This window comes from Pocillopora verrucosa, chromosome 1, assembly GCF_036669915.1.
Source record: "Pocillopora verrucosa isolate sample1 chromosome 1, ASM3666991v2, whole genome shotgun sequence".
Taxonomy (NCBI): Eukaryota; Metazoa; Cnidaria; class Anthozoa; order Scleractinia; family Pocilloporidae; genus Pocillopora; species Pocillopora verrucosa.
In genome coordinates, this window is record NC_089312.1 from 6,058,364 (window position 1) to 6,071,864 (window position 13,501).

At 38.7% G+C, this 13,501-nt stretch overlaps 1 pseudogene; it reads right to left on the bottom strand.

Annotated features, from left to right (window-relative positions):
• Positions 1-12,008: 12,008 nt before the first annotated feature.
• On the bottom strand, positions 12,009-13,017 carry LOC136280029 (uncharacterized; annotated as a pseudogene).
• Positions 13,018-13,501: the final 484 nt, after the last annotated feature.

A 13,501-nucleotide genomic window follows, 5' to 3' on the forward strand; every position in this document is an offset into this window, starting at 1 on the left:
TAATGTTTCATGGTGTGGTTTCAAGCAAAATCCTGTTGCCTACAAACATACAGACTTGCCAAATGGCAAAGATCTCTTTGAAGATTCCCTAAAAATAGCCTTAAGTGACATTCTGGACGAATATTCTACTGACATTGTAGTGACACCAAGTACTAATTCAAAGAGAAATGAAAGTCTTAATAGCACCATTGGTTCTTAGAACTCCAAAACTCGTTTTTATGGAGGCAGTGAAAGAAATGATTTTTGAGTAGCATGTGGGGTGGCACAAACCAATATTGGATACAACCACATTGGAAAAACATTAGAGATTCTTAATATTGCGCTTGGTTCTCTCTATGAAAGACATTTTAAAGCAATGGACAAGAAGGTTTTTTATGACAAACAAAAAAAAGAAAAAAAGAAATTCAAGAGAAGGCATAACCAGTTATCTTAACAAAAAAACCTCGCAAACACTCAGGAGGGAAGTCAGTGAAGGGGTCACCTATGAGTCTTCAGCAGGTCTAAATTTGGACCCAACAAATCATCAAACAGGGTCACAAAATGTATTTGAAATGCCTACAGAAATATCACTCACTGAGCTAAAAGGATATGAAGAAATAATACCACCCTACACTATAAGGCCGAAGATTGTGCACTTACAATATGATTCAAAACAGAAATAACAATTCGTTATCTTTGACACATAAACGACTTGCACAGGGAAGCTAGCTGAGATGTGCAAACTGTCTGCTGTAAGTGGAAATGGGAAACATGAATTCTCCACTTACATTCTCCCAAAAGCAACATAAGTTACAGTGCCTACCTTGTCAATGGCCTGACCATAAAGACCATAAAAGGAGTAAAGACATTGTGCCAAGGAAACATTCCTGTCGAAAGTACAACCATAGAGGAAGCACTTCGTGACTTCCTGACTCTTATAACTAAAGTCAAGTCTTCTGAGTGACATGAAAATCAAATAACTGTTTTAATTGGTCATAATTCGGCAACGTTCGATGTCCCTACTATCCTAAGAATTAGTGATGAAAACTTCAAGGATGGCATTACTGACATGAATGTCTACTTTGCGGATAGTCTACATCGGATGAAAAAACTGATTAAAAACAAACTTAAAGCACTTGAGCTCGATTCTAGAGGATACTGCAAACCAAACCAAAGCAACTTTTACAACCATTTGTTCAAGGAACAATTTGACGCCCATGATGCTTTAGAAAATGTCAGGGCGCTAAGAAAAATTCTTTTTGGATCGTCACTAAGCCTATCTAGGAAAAACATCGTTGAGAATTCCAGTATCATCAGTGCTCCCCACGCAGTGGCAAACATGCTCTACCTAGATCAACGCCACGAACTTCTTCTAACATTCAGTGACAACTTGTTCAACGTAACCGACACCGGACCAATTAAAAGATCAATGGCACAAAACATCGCTGACAGTGATCTCTCTTACGATGACCTTCACAAACTGTACACAAGGTTACAAGGTTTGGTAGAAGAGGACTAGTCGCCATATTGTCTAATCCACCAGCAACTTCATCGGCGAAGACAACACGAGTCACACGGACGAAGAGGATATTGGCCGCCATAGTTAGACACTTCGAAGAAATCAGCAACGAAGAATAAGGAGAGATGCCCGAAAAAATCTCAGGCATAACGTTTTACCTATTAGAAGACTCACAATCTCTAAACAAACATTCCGATCGAAGCGCCGACCAACACGTGTTTTCCATTTCAGACTTTCGCTCGTTGTTTTTCAATAAAAATATGGCTAATATAGTCAGAAGCTGGAAGTATATCTTTCAAGGTGGGCCTGGAAGGCTGTTTTTAACGGCTGCTGAATGACTTTCTAAGCAGTAAACGTTTCTGAACATCAGATCGGATGCAGTAGGAGCTCGCGCGAGCACACGCAATTGTCAGCGGTAGCCGTAACAGATCATGAACAACTGTGGATATAATGGAATCCGGATTTTTAAATGTGCGAGAACGCGCGTGGGAATTGCTAGACTCACGAAAGCTTTTGCATGAAAAAAAAGTCCGGTGACCCCTTCTTTTTAATGTTCCAATATAATAATAACATTGAAAGGAATCATCAGAGAAAAATTAGGAAATTCTACGGAAGGACATTTGCGATGCGTGAAAATTGCCTTTTTCTAAATTCTCTGAAATTCCGCTCCGTATAATTTATAATAATAAAAGTCTTTGTGCATTTTCCTTTTCAGGTGCCAAAAGCGGTCACTAAGAAAAATCACGGGGTCGCCGAGTTAGTTTTCAAATTATTTGAGTTACAAGCTAAAATAGGCGTCTGAATAATCCTATGAAAGTGTTGCCATGGAAACTGCTGGTGACGAAATAACACCTATTTTTGGATAACCAATGGTTATATACTTCAGCCCTGTAAAAGTGTTCAACTGGCCTTGGTTAGTCTTTTTGTTATATTTTTTCAAAGCTACAAACCATCAAAAAGATGAAAACTGGTACCAGCCACCTTAACTTGCACTGCTTCCGCTTTTCTTCAAACAGTTTCTTCCGATTGCCACGAGTTCACTTGAAGTTTTGAATTTAATGATTGTTCGGAAGCGATAACGAAAATCTCCTTAAAAAGCAGGCACGTTTAATCGGTTAAAAGACGGTAAAACTGAAAAAAAATGCGACTAAAACTGAAAAACACACACGCGAGAAATCGTACGCGTAACTTGCGTACGAACTGGTAAAATTTAAATGTCTCAGCGCGTGCGCGCTAAACGCACGACACGCCATTCCCGTACTATCTTCTTAGCATTTTCCCCCTCCCAACACTGGGAGGTAGTCCTAGTGTGTTCCTAAATAAGAAATTAAAAATTAATTCTAAACGGAATCAGTTTATTAATTCGTCTCACGACAGTTTTGACGCCACACGCAACTTTAGCAACACGGGTGTGGCCATCATGTCCAGGATACACTTCGGCAATTCGTCCTAACGGCCAACGTCCTCTTGGAGTATCGGGCTGAATCACAAGAACTACATCTCCAACTTTCAGGTCTCGGAATTCTGAAGTCCACTTCGGTCGGCTGTTAAGGGCAGGAATACATTCCTTGAGCCATCTCCTCCACACTCGTGAAATAATGGCCCGGAGCTTTCGCCATCGTTGACGCGGAGGCAAAGGAGTGGTTTCAACGGAGTCAGGCACGAACTGTCCCCCCATTTGGCCCTGTAAGAAATGGTTAGGGGTCAATGGAACATCTTCTAGTGGATCTGAACTCTGATAAGTCAACGGACGGGAAATTAAGAAGGGATTCTACCCCAGCGAACACAATGATCAGCTCCTCATCGTTTACATGTTTACACCAGTTTCTTCCGATTGCCACGAGTTCACTTGAAGTTTTGAATTTAATGATCATAGAATGGAGTTTTTGAAGTAAAAGCAAACCAAAATTGTAAAGTGCTCCCCCCATCACAATCATTAAACAAATCGCACAGTATTGTGAGTCGCCAGGCTTCCCGTTTCATTGGTATGCACCACTTTCAGTTACTCAGCATACTTTTAATATCAGACTAAGCGTGCCAAACCACAATTCTCTAATTGTACTAAGCGTTTAAATATCTTTTCAAAGTTTGCAATCGAAAAACTCTGACAGACATTTCCGGAACAGAAAAGATCAGCCATACAAGGAGGAAAACAGAATCCTCTCGCCTCTCAAATGGGAAAACAACGAGAAAACTATATCTATAACAACAACATAAACAGCACAGCAAGACGTTGAATGATCACCTAAATTATCGCTTTATTTTTCTATTTGGCGTCGTTCAGTACTTAACATGTTGTAGTCATCTAATCTTTTAATAAATTTCAAAATTAAGTCGCGGAAGCCTGAACGGTAAGCTTTTAAAAATGTACCTAGTTTTGGATAACCTGGACCGATCTCTAATTCGTAGAAAAATAAACGTTTTAGTCGCTCATCGATACACTTAAAAATAATTTTTTTGATTGCTTAAATACCCAACCTCAATGAATTTATGCTACATTCTATTTCTGTGGGACTTGTGAGACATCCAGCCAGAGGTGTCAACACTAGCAATACCGAATTGGCCGAATTGTAAAAAAATGAAATCACAGTTCCAGGTTTATGCGTAGAGAATGTTTTCATTTCTATTTCTGTTGAAACACCTTTCTGTTGAGAGACTTTTTGCACATTCCCAATTCCCCATTCCCGCTTTTAACAACATCCACCTTTCTACGGATCACCGCTGACAGGCAAAACAGTTTAGGACTGGATAACAGCCCTTACAGGCGTGAAGTGGAAACAAACGCCGACAACTCGAGAAATTTCAAGTCCCTGTAGGCATTTTCCCTGCTCAAAAGTATAGAAATCTGGAAACAAGTTTGCTTTTTTTTGTTTGTTTTTTTTCTATTTCGAACGATGTTTGATCAACACTTTAGGTGTATTGAGTTCACTGATTTACCAAATTTTTGTCTATTAAGGACTTCAAAAAAATTTTAAATATTGTTTAGACTCATTCCCAGTTTAGTTTATCCAACCAAATAAAAAAAAAGGAAAAAAAAATCTATCAAATGAACAACTCGAAATCATGTGTTGTTCAGAATCATAAAAAAATGACTTATTATCCTAAAGTCACGGTTCTGAAGTTTACCTGAAATCCGATCTCAATTGTCGTATATGTCAAGACTGGTCAGAGGAATACAATCTACCTCTTTTTGTTGTTTGGTTTCCGAGTCCAAGTTATAATTTGAGTTTGACTTCGAGTTGAACTTTTAACGCTAAAAAGAAAATAATAATAATGATAAAAAATTACCAATGGGCCTACGTGGAAATGAAGAAATAGTTATTTCTTCATGACAAGGGTGTCAAAAAACCTCTGACGTTGAAAACTTGCCTCTCGCCATTCACAAGATTTGTATGCAAATTTCTTTAAGTTGAAAAGTGACCTTGTTATTAAGAGAGGAAGAGAAAAAACCAGGTCAGGGATAATTTGAGAATGACAGTGTTGGACATAAAGAAACCGTAGCGCTCTTTTAACTTTACTATTTAAGTGTAAAACAATCGAACATCACACACACTACTTCAGGGGTCTCTACTTAATTCAGAACCTCGACACAAATTATTAACTATACAAAAAAAAATCAAACAAAAAAACATAAAATTTAAAAAAGGAAAGAGAAAGAAAACATTTTCACACAACCATAAAACCAAACGAACTTAATATTGAAGAGCTGATGTATCGAGCAAAGGAATGGAGTTGCATTACTGCAGCAAGAGTTTAAACGTGTGATGTTAGAATTATCATAAACTTAGTTTTAAAATTGTTTTGAGGTAGCCTAAACAATGAGCATTTTAAAAATCACCTAGGTTTTTACAATCTCTTCTAACTCGCAGTCAAATATATAAGCGGTTTAGTTTCTCGTCGGATACGCTATAAGAATTATTTTACGCTAAACCTCAATGGTATTTTGCTACATTTTTATTATATGGGATTTGGAATACAATCAGCTGGAGAAGATACCACCTGGAGTCCACGATAGCAATACTGAGTTAGCCGAATTATAAAAACATCAAAGCATAAGTTCATGTTTGATACTTAAAGAATGTGTATGTCTTTATTTGTGTTCAAACACCACTTGCACATAATTTTGTGTCAATCACCAAATATGAGTGAAATTATACTCACACCAGTTGTCGTCAGTCTTGAGGCTAATTGATTTCCGGAATAAGGTTAAGGTTGCCGTATTTTTTGTTCAAGATGTAATTATTTATCAAATCTTGAGAAACCAGTTTCTCAAGAAAACACTTATTTTGTAGGTCGCTAAGGGGAAACAAGATTAAGAAGTTGCGTGGTGATTTATTTACTCAATTAGTGAAGCTACGGTACCTATAAGTCAGGAAACTCACTTTTATATCGATCTACTTTAACTTGAAAGGATATTAACTTTTGTTTTAGATATTTCCACGCAAGTGACAAAAGGAAAAACTTGCACTTCGCGCCCGACTCGCGCTTGCCTCCATTCGCTTGAAAACCCAAAAAATCACGCCAGTTCTGCAGCCTAAATGCTGACCTAGATATCGCTTTATTTTTCTTGTTGGGATTTGGATTGTATCCAGAACCTAGAGCCTGATTATTTCCGAGGGGAAAGATCAGAATTCAGATTCCGATGAATTTGAAAACGATCGATACACCATAGAATGAAAGCCAAGACCTTGAGTAGGATTCGATTGATTGCGTGAACATTGTCAAAACGCTAAATAAAAAACAAAGCCTATGTTGGTAAAATTGCCCTATGGAACTGTGATCTGCGTTCTCAGTTTTCGTTTTACCCGCCAAAGTCGCCAGGTTATTTTGGAAGCTAATGAAGCAAAAAAGTGAGAGATCAGAGATGTCTTTAACGTACTGTATAGCAACGATACGTATCCTTTAAAACTTTTATGGAAAGCCGATAAGTGTAGCCATCTTGCGTTTGTGTGAGAACTTTGCAGCTTATTCTACCTTGTCTCTGAATAAGCCCTTTTAGTGGTTTGATTCTTTTTCTCTGGGGAGACCGATTTAATTTTATCCTTAAAAAAAAACAGCTCGGTTTAAATAGAGTTAGCAGTCCCCTCTTCTAACTCTGGCTTATACTCTTCTTGTAATTACATATTCGAGTAGAATGCGATCGCAAGTTTACACGTTTAGCGTGCTTTACAAGCTCCATGACTAAATAATTAGTTTAAAATGCATGCAGTAAAAAATGCATGCAGTTAAAAGGCTGCACGCGCGCAACAAGCAAACTGCGTGTTACTACATGCATTTGCAAGTGTGAGTGTAAAATGCGTGTAAATTACACGAAGTCACTCAACTACAACTCATTAAATGTATTTACTGAGACGATTGGATTTACATTTATCCGTAAATACCTAACGAGTATCAGCAAGTTACTGGACTTTGTTGGGTTTCTTAATTCTTAGTTGCTGAAACCTTTGTTTCTATTGCGGAATTGTAACAGCTAACATGTGCTTGCATAGAGAGGATCATGACGTTTACTGCTGTTTCCGTCGCTGCCGAAACAGCGTAACCGGATGACTTTTCTACATGTTTCCGCCAGTATTCAGTTGAAAGCAACATGTGTTTCCGGTGACGTAATCTCTTGATGACGTCAGCGGAAACAAACGAAAACTTCTCCGAAACCACTTTGTTGCATGTTTCCTTCGCGCATCTACACTCATGTAACATTTACTTGGAATGAGCTTTGAAAAATTTTCTTCAATACAAGGACACATTTCTCTGTTGTCTTTTGCCTGGGAAAGTTTTTCTTCCGCCCATTTTCTTTTCGGCGTATATAATCATGTTTTGTACCCGACCTAAGCAGTACAAAATATAGTAGAGAGACTTGAAATATTAGCTTGCACCACTTCCGCTTTTCATCAGACAGTCTTTTTCCTATTGCGACGAGTTCACATTTTTCCAGAACCCTCCACCAACGCCAACACTAGACACATCCACTTGAAGTAGTATAGGCAACTGAGGACTGAAATGACACAAAACAGGGCCCTGAGCGATAAGCTTCTTGGACTCAACAAAAGCTTTGCCATGTGAGTCAGTCCACTGGAAGAGAACGTCTTTGTAGGTGAATTTTCTTAAAGCCTTCACCCCATCACTCAAGTTTGGACAAAACTTTGCCAGAAAATTCAGCATTTGGCATACTGAAAATTGCTTCTGCTATGGTTAGGGCCGGGCTGACCCCTTGAAGTTGAGCTGGAATCCCGTAAAAATCACTTTTGGGGTTTTAAACTTCTACCTGGCTGGGTTGAGCTCGAGTTCCACTTGTCGCATTCGCAGCAGGAAATTGCGAAGATTCTCACCATGATCTTTCTCGGCCTCCTCCTTTGTTATTCCACATCCATATTTAAGAACACGATCCGCAATGTTACAGAGACCTTTTATTCCTGCCAGGGCTTACTGCTGTCTCGTTTGATATTCCTCGTTTCGCTAGAGACTCGCTAGGGCAGACGTCGCCACCAGTACCAGCCAAAAGGAGTATGAGAGATTGTGGCTAAGCTTCATTAGTGATCTAAAGTATGTTGGTGAAACCAGATATCGCATCAGCTACCACAAAATAATTTGCACCATTCAGTTGTGGCAAAATGTCCTCAAAACGGGGAATTTACCTTTTCGGCGTTCGATTTAGTGTAATGTCACGTCACTTTTGTTGTAAACAAACCGCAAAAGCTCGGACATTGGGTCAGCTACCCACGACCCGTGTAAGGACTTCGACATTTTGTTGTAGATAATTTACACTGTCGTGAAGCTTCTCTATACACAAAATTGATTTCTTTGTTGTGTAATATGTTTGATTATTTATCAAGCAAGTTGTTATTTCACTACCGCCAAAGTAGATGCGAAGAATGTAGCAAGAAGCGTAAACAAAATAAGAACCGATTTCAACGCTGTCAATGTGGCAGAACGCTGTCAATGTGGCAGAAATATTTCGAGGAATCGGGGGATTTTAGCGAGCAGATAGTTGAAAACTTCGATCGTGGAAATCGTCTCCGCAGTTGAAAAATTGGTTCTGCCAATGGATTCAAATTTCGAATAAGACGACACCACCTCTTCAAACCATTCTGTTAATCAGGAGATACAAATTCCCAAATCATCTTTCGTAAAGACTGTGTACAATGTGAACGCATCGCTGCCGTTTGGATTGTAAGACATTTTTAGTCATTTGAGTACCACTCCACCGATTTGTCAGGGACTCGCCGCTTATATATCATTTTAAGATAAATTCCTATTCATCGATGGTTATGTGGAATCTTTGGTAACAACTCAGTTCAAACAAGAGGGTGTTCAGGTATATGTGAGTTAAGTGCAGCCTTTGAAGAAAGTCAAAACGGACGAGGTAAAGGAATACCAAGATCTCTCTTTTATTTTTGTTTATTCTTGTACACATAGCTGTCTTTCTTGTACACGAACGACGCACTTCGATGACATGACCCTTTCCACCTTTGCCTTCTCAGCTTTTGTCTAACTGCTCCAAGAAAATGGAAAAACCTGAACGAATCGCAGATTAGACAGGATTGCGATATTGGTAATCGTTTTCGCAAGCATCATAAGTGCCTCTCTTTGTCGCAACCATTCTTTTGGTATACTTGGGGAACTGAAATCGTACTCGTTCATCGTGTATGAGTCGGTTTTAATTTAGGGAATCAAGGCTTGCTCGCGTTTCAAAGCGATTCGAGTGTACTAATTTCCATCACGCATACCTTTTACCAATCGAGTTCGAGGGCCGTACTGTAAGATACGGACCTAGTTTTTCCGCTGGGTTAATGGCACAAGCGCGAAGTGCAAGGGAAAAACGAGGTTCTTTAACTTGCAGTACGGACCAAGAAAAACGAAGTTAGCACGATATTTACTATATCTCTTGATTCAAATGGAAGGGAAAAAGATTTTAGTTCAAGCGGAACGGCCAGTGATGATTAACGAGCGTCAAATCCTAAGCACGAGAATATTTTATTGGCTTCCAATAAAAACTGGACTTTGGGTCAAAAGTTCAAAATATTCGTTTATTACCCATGCATAGTTTAGAATAATGCAAAATTACACGAAAGCAACAGTTTAAGTATACCAAGGTTTTCTGTTGTTATAAAAAATGTGAGCTCAAGGTTTCCTAACCCTCCTGATATTGCCTGCATAAAAGGGAATAATAAAATTCTCATACAAATGCCCACCTCAAAGAGAGCCCAAGTACCCAATTTATTTTTATATGGTCCATTTTACAATGTCCACACAGCAAATTATAGTGACTTTCCTATAGGTTAGGAAAAGATATACAGTGCAAAGAAAAGTAACAGGAGGAAACAGAGAATGAGTCTGCTTGTAAATACCTTGAGTCAAACCTAATATTCATGTTTTCATTGCTTGGTACCAGCAGTTGTTAGAATTGGTCCTCCCTAATGACCTCACATATTAATACTGAACATTTGGGCTCCTAGTTGTAATTATCACAGAAACTGTGGTGCAATGGAAAACAGAAGAGACATCATTTGTTTATATTTAAAAAGGTAGACTAGATAGTTTCTCTGAAATTAAATGTCTTTGAAGTAAGCACCCTAGTCTCTGCCAAGCGGTTTGGATGCCTGGTATGTTGGTACATCTGTAGAGACGATGCTTCTCAATTCACATTTTCATTCTGTAAGACAAATGAGTCAATGAGCAAGAGAAGGCAGTGAATCCAAAAAGTGCCAAAGTAATTGAGCAGAATTAACAACATAAGTTTCTTACCCAATCATGAATGGCTAACTCCATGCACATGTTGTATGTGTCATCCCCATAATGAATCCGCTTTGCAGCATAAATGAGCATCACTGAATGGAGAGACTCAATCCAATATGTTTCCCTGCACTGAAGAAGGCAACAAATTATGGGTGATTTTCTTTAACTGGAAAATGAATTTGTTCAACTCATTTATGGCCCTTACCTTAACATCATTAACTTGGAAGAAGAGATAAACTTCTTCATGCAAAGAAACATAAACATACAGCATGTGTCAATTAATTACCTGCATGTAGTCCGATGCATGCCTATAAATTGAAGTGCCCATAATGGCTTCCCTGCATGCAGCTACTACTTCAGGTTTAGTTAAAAGTTTTTTGCTCATCACATAGCCATTCTGCTTGCACCGTGACTCCGCATGGCATCTGACATGATTTCCCTGAGTAATAAATACACCAAGTTATAGAAAAATAGATTAATAAATCAGTAGTAATAATTATAGTAAGTATAATGTCTCTTGTTCACCACCATTAAAGAAATATGTGCAATCTTTGAGGTAATGATCATGTCATATCTTACTAGAATAACACAACAAAAGGTACTTACAGAAATGAAAACAAAATACTATGTTCTCAATAAACAGTCACTCAAATTACCTGGTAATGGTCAACTACATTCAACAGTGTACCCTGAAATTCTTCTTCATTGGGTGGACTGTTCTTCATGCAGAAGTATACAAGAGTCCTCATACTTTTCACTGTAAAATATTCAGAATTATTATATTCCATCATGGTCATCTTATATCAAGAAGGAATTTGACATCTGCAGGTAATTGTGGAGAGAATATAGCTTTTGATGACTCTCATAAGAGAGATATCTTACCTTTGTCTAACAATTCAAAAAACCACTTTGAGCCCTCATCCCTCTGGGCCCCTGAGGCAACTTCCTTCATTGCTTTAGTCACAGACTTTGCACCTGAAAATAAACAAAAAAAATATTAATACCAATAAAATTCTAACTTTCAAGAAATAGTCATAATCATCAAGACAAAGAGCCAAAAAATACAAGTGTGTACTGAGTACCATGCCAAGAGTCAAAGGAATTAAGCATTCCTTTTGACAAGATCCGTGTTTTTAGCTGTAATACAAAGTCATATGCCACCTCTGCAACATGGAACCCTGAAAAAAGAATTACTTTAGCTGCATTATAAAAGATACTTTTGACCTCCATATTTGTATTACATATGCGATATGATATTATTGAGGATGCAAATTTATCATACCTTGTGTCTCAGAGAGATAAGTCAGCAGCTCTTTTGTCATAGGGACCTCACAGCTTACTGCTGAAGTTTCATTGGCCCTACTCCAGTTGACAACTGCTAACACCTTGTGTTGAACATACCAGAGGTTCAACATATCATAGAAAGAGATCAAGTAGAAATCATCTTACCAGAAAGAAAGGGCTGACACTGTTGTGTGTGCTGTTGATCGACTGGAATCATGCCTTGCATCTGTTATAACTCACTGCAGGAAGAAATGGTAGAAATCAAAACATAAAAATGGTCACATTTCTCTACTCACAGATATTTTCAAGGTTTACAATCTGATATAAGATTTTATATTTTTGTATGTGCCAGTCTACATAATATATTCCGAGTATGGCAGGTGTATAAGTATGTGGCCAAAGACAAAATGAAATTAAAATGACAACTTGTACCTCTCCATTCACAGCATATGCAGGGTTACTCTTCACTTGTTCTTGAGTAGCCAACATCGACTCATTGGAGACCCTCTTCATGACTGTCAAGTAACTGAGCTTTTTCAAGACTGTTGAAGTGATTAAAAATAGAAGTATTTTAGAATTGTATCTGGTAAGGCACAAACCAAAGTAGGAACAGTTCAGTCAGTTTGAGCTATCTTGGTAAAACATTCATGATTTAGCAACCTGCAAACTGCTGTTGACTGCCTTCTCCTTGCAAGGAGAAAGACTACATGATTTTCAGAGCATCTGCGCATGTGCATTGCTAACCTGTGTCAGAGGTCTTTTCTCCCTCTGACCCGATGTTGGCTGCTTGACAGAAACTTGTGTATTCTGTCTGTCAAGCCACAGGACAATACTCCATGAATCAATCTATGAAAGAGAGACAGAGAAGTGACCAGTTACAAAAAACAAAAACTGTAAAATACCGAGATAACAAATTTCTGTAAATTTCGAGCAAAAATAAAAGAGTGCTCACCTCAAATTTACACAGTACTTTGGAGGAGATCCTCCCATGATAGGGGAGGAGGGCCACTTGACAGAATCTCCACCAACACATGAAATTGTCACTGACACTACATGACACTGTCGATTGAAGACAAGTGACTCACAACCTAGGGGTTTTCCACAATAACAACATGATGTCGTTAGCGTATTAGAGAAAAAAGAAAACAGAGTTCGCGGAGATTCTTCACTGCAGAGATATAAGGAGTCGTTCTCTGCTGAAGATGCAGTGATTTGCATTCTTTGTGGCGTACGTTCAGCTTGTGGAGGAGAAATTGGAGAAAAAGGATCAGCAAAAAGGCCAAGAAATACGCGAAGATGGAGTGGAAGAAGCTAAAGGAATTGAAAACCGTGCAGTTGTGGATGGTGTATTTCGGACTTGCCGTTGATGATAAGCTCAGATCGCTCGATGTCAGTCATTTCCTCTTAATTTTCTCCTAAAAAGCTAACAGAAGAGCTTCCATCAAATCTGCATTCTGTGTGCTTGGCGTCGCTTTTGTAAGATTCAACGAGCCTTTGGCCATCTTTATGCGGTCTTTGATGCCGAGAGGTCTGCTCTCCTGAGTTCGAGGAACTTCTATGTTGAACGAGAACTGTGGACCTCGATCCGTTGGATGCTTTTTCTTGGGTACAGATGGCTTATTTCCCTCAGCCATAACGAATAAATTTCCCAATAAATATATCTTTCGAGCAGTGACAACCAAGACTATTCTCCAAACTGAACTTGAGTTGTGAAATTCTGTCTCAAAATCGCACTTACTTGTGAAATCATCCCTACTTTAGAGGTTTTGTCACAGAATTGTCACAGATAACAATAGTCTAAGCATTGCGCATAGAATGTATCATGAATCCGCTAGTTTCAATGGGAATAATCTGAAGGCTCGAAGAACCAGTTTGTATCAGGAGCTTGGGACATAAGCCGAAGTTACACGGCGCGTTTTTTGAAAAGACAACTGTGCGAGTGTCTCGTCGACCGCAGATGCGCTTTGAGCGGCCGAACGATAAGTT